Below are 4,692 nucleotides of genomic sequence, written 5' to 3' on the forward strand. Positions count from 1 at the left end.
TACAGTATATACAGTAGGCCTAATATCTTTGCGATACACGGATCTGGTAAAACTATTGTCAGGATTATGTTAAAGAACAAAACCAAACCGCAGTCTACAATCATCATAATGAAACCAGCGCATCGACGGCGCCGCCATTATTAGTTTTGTTGACTAAATCAGTCTCAGAAATGTAAGCTACCGTATGTAGACAATGCTTTATTCCAGAATTGCGACAATATCGTGTAATAATAATCAACTATGATAGGTACACGTAAAGCTTTGCACGCATATCCATGTTCAACTTGACATTTCCGTGATATACGTAATCCTACTCTCTATGAGATGTCAAGCATGGACGTATATAATACCTCGGGTCCAAAGTACATTGCGGCATGACGGTATGATGCTATCATTTTAAAAGCTGTATACAGTACTGTGGAAGTGTTCGTTTTATTGATCTATTTTACTTCCTGTTGACTTGTGTTAATTTAAAGTAAATTGCGACCCAAGAATTAGTACTATATACAGTTCATGTACATCTTTCTTTCTTTTTTCATTCTTTATCCTGTGAGACTGCTCATGGATTACAATTCTTAGTCCTTCGAAAATCCCAGTATGCACTCCTCTCATGGAAATTGGGTGCAAAATCGGACCTTTAAAAAATGTCAGTCAAACCTAAATTGACCAATCAACCATGTTATTCCATAGCCAAGATCTCTTATTTTGTTTGCAATTGACGCATCTCTTGTTGAGTGTCTGTCAATATTATTATTAATAAACGTTTTAGAAACCACAAGTCATCAAAAGGTGACTAACGCTATAAAACTTGTTTCTATTCCCCACGGCCTAGTACACAGTAAATAACAGAGACTTCCATTTTGTTTTGCCATGGAGGTACTGTACAATTATTAATAGTACACTAGTGTATGTCAACAGCTTCTAACTTACAACAACCTGTGTTGGAATTTCCGATCAACAATTGCGTAATTTTTCCCACTGCATGTTTTAAGATATTGTTTGCACTCGATAGACAATAGGAACATTTAATAATAAAAAAAAAATAAATAAAATAACGATAACAATATTATTATGTTGTGTTGTTGTTATAACTCCCTGGTTAGACAAAGTTTAAAACGAAGGTGGCAAATAACGGCACACATTATTTTCTAGTTGGAACATAGTAATATACATAGGCCTATATAACTAAACCTTTAATACAAAAAATATAATTGTTAAAACGAAATTAATGACTATTGAGGCAAATTAACTTTGATGTTATTTTTATTAATATACCCATTATTATTATTATTATTATTATTATTATTATTATTATTATTATTATTATTATTAATTATTTATTATTATTATTATTAATATTATTATTATTATCATTGTTGATATTGTTGTTGTTGTTGCTGCTGATGTTGATGTTGCTGTAAACTGTTACTACTACTATTATTATTATTATTATTATTATTATTATTATTATCATCATCATCGTCAATTCAATTCAATTCATTCTATTCAGTCTATTATACATAAATATAACAGAAATGTGCTTTGAAGCTAAGCGATCAAACATAAATATAAGCATTAAGTGATGTTAGAACAGTAACATAAACTATAAGAACACTAAAAGACAGTAAAAAGTAGTAAAATATATTAATAAAACACAGAACGATGATAAAAGACAAAGATCAGAAAATGCATTAAAATAGTATAAAATTATTGCATTTATGTTAAAATGATTAAGACCAAATTTAAACTAGTATAACATTATTGCGTTTATATTAAAATACATATAGGCAGTATGCCAGAAAATTCCATTTAAAAATTAGCAGGGATGGAGAATTACGATAATCACCTTTTGGCACGTCTATTAAATATTATTATTATTAATATTATTATTATTATCATTGTTTATATTGTTGTTGTTGTTGCTGCTGATGTTGATGTTGCTGTAAACTGTTACTACTACTACTACTATTATTATTATTATTATTATTATTATTATTATTATTATTATTATTATCATCATCGTCAATTCAATTCAATTCATTCTATTCAGTCTATTATACATAAATATAACAGAAATGTGCTTTGAAGCTAAGCGATCAAACATAAATATAAGCATTAAGTGATGTTAGAACAGTAACATAAACTATAAGAACACTAAAAGACAGTAAAAAGTAGTAAAATATATTAATAAAACACAGAACGATGATAAAAGACAAAGATCAGAAAATGCATTAAAATAGTACAAAATTATTGCATTTATGTTAAAATGATTAAGACCAAATTTAAACTAGTATAACATTATTGCGTTTATATTAAAATACATATAGGCAGTATGCCAGAAAATTCCATTTAAAAATTAGCAGGGATGGAGAATTACGATAATCACCTTTTGGCACGTCTATTAAATATATGGATAGAATTGGGTACAAAAGACTGTCCAAACCTCTTAGTTTTCGATATAGGTGGAGTTAATCTGATACCTGAGTAACTATGGGTAAAATGGGAGTACAGTGAATGTTTATTATCATTCATTATATCTTTAACTTTCTTAATAATTTTCTCATTAAAAGCGGAATCCAGATTCATCGTGTTATCACCAATAATTCGATTTGCTCTTTTGTTTATTCTCTCTATGCGCATTATGTCTTTCTGGGTCATATTTCCAAAAATACAAACGATACAATACCTCATAATTATACTCATAATCACAGAGTTATCTTAATAGAGTTTCATCAATGTTCATATACTTCGTTTTATGCAGGATCCCCATTCTTTGTTCATTATCATAATTCGTTATCATAATCTCCATTATTTTGCTACTCATTCTCATGCAATGTGTTTAAAAACAAAGCGGCCTTTAAATTCTCATCCCTTCTCTTGGAGGCATCTCAGTCGGCCTACATAACAAATGCTAGACCCAGATGACACGGAACAAGGGGTGTTGCGTTATGGAGAGTAATGTGTGACTGGAAATGGTATGCCAGTTGGTTGTTACCATGCGCCAGCAGTGATGTTGGAGTACAGCAAGATGAAACTATTTATGTAATGCATGAATAAAGTTCGGGGTTTGTCGGGTAGTAAAAAGATTATTGTACATTTTAAGTGCTCCCTCCAAGCATAAATGTAAGCTAAATTACGGTGATTAATGAGCGAAGATATGGTGACAACTATTACGAAGTTCCCTCTTTTCAAGAGGGGATGCAAATGCTTTGTGAAAATGAGTACGCGGCGGCCGGCGGTACTCATTTTCACAAAGGAATACACTCAGCTGGTTAGCTAACAATAGGCCTATGCAAATTTACATGAACACCTGGTAAGAAAGGTGCAATCACGTTCTGTTGCCTAGCAAACATCTGTACTGTAGCGTGTTGGGGGCTAGCCTACTGATGTACTGTGTATAGCAGGGGACGATGAAGCATATAATATGACTAGGCCTAGGCCTAAGTAGACAGTGCAATTTTATGTGATAGAAAGTACACTTTCGAAAAAAATAAATTAAAATAAGAAAAAAAATTAACTAGGGCCTAAGAATAATTTAGTTGCAGACGTACCTTGTTTAAGTATTATATGCTAACTATGCGGCTCGTGTAGCCATAGCTAGACAAGGTACTCATGTGCAAAGCAGTGGTGTTTTTTTATCCATGAAAAAGAGCACGCCGGGAAAGTTTGCTTTACCAGGAAAAGGTGACGTAATCTAGCTTATGACGTATAATACATGCTAACTTTAGCGTGAGTGTGACGTCACCAAAAAATAAAAATTTTCTATTATAACCAAAATATTAATAACTACAAGGTATGTGGGTGTAAATTCCCTTAATACAAATTAAGGGTAGCACCATCTACTTGCCATACAAATTACAGCTCCCATTGACGTCTCAGTCGAGAAATACGGGTAGCTGAAGTTTTTCTCGAAAATCTGACTACAAAACCAAATCGAAATTCACGTTCCACTTCTGAGTCTGAGTTGCTTCCAAAGATCTTATAAACACAAGATAGCGTTCTCCGCGATTTTCGCGTAACAAATAGAAGCGTCGGTCAAGGTTCAAAAGTTTCCCATTTAGCAAGAGGGCGCCATTCATGCACCAAAGCAAAGATCTTTGACCAAAGACGCCAAAGAAAGTAATCAGTTTTGAAGAGAGGGTGTACTATCTGTTGCCATGGATCTGAGATGATTCCTGCTCTGCTGTTCACAGGATTGATACCCTGGTTGCTGTATTAAAACGGTGGTACGTCTGATACAATATTTGCATACATAACAGAACAGAAATCTGCTACTTTTTTTAGTTATAACAAAAGCAAGATAAAAACTACATAAATCGAAATAATTTTAACCAAAGTTTTAAAATATTCCTTTTTGTTTTTATTGTTTCAGGATTTCAATAAATATATAATACATGCATTTACATAAAATAAAATAGGCATTAAAATCTAATTTTTATTGCTTTCATTTTATGTTTCATTTATATTTTTATTTTTACATGCTTCAGAATTTTAATAAATTTAAAATTCACATGCATTTACATAAATATAGGCATTCAAATCAAAATGTTTACATTTTACATAATTACACAACCGGAGCCTGCATGTATCAAATCAACGATTTAAAAATAAAAATCACATGTGTATACAACCAGATTGGGTTATCAGCGGCATAAAAAGTCAAAGCAATATATATATCTCTTATACACATCT

This window comes from Anneissia japonica, unplaced genomic scaffold (assembly GCF_011630105.1).
Source record: "Anneissia japonica isolate Jap-2015-1 unplaced genomic scaffold, ASM1163010v1 scaffold288048_len465947_cov159, whole genome shotgun sequence".
Lineage (NCBI taxonomy): Eukaryota > Metazoa > Echinodermata > Crinoidea > Comatulida > Comatulidae > Anneissia > Anneissia japonica.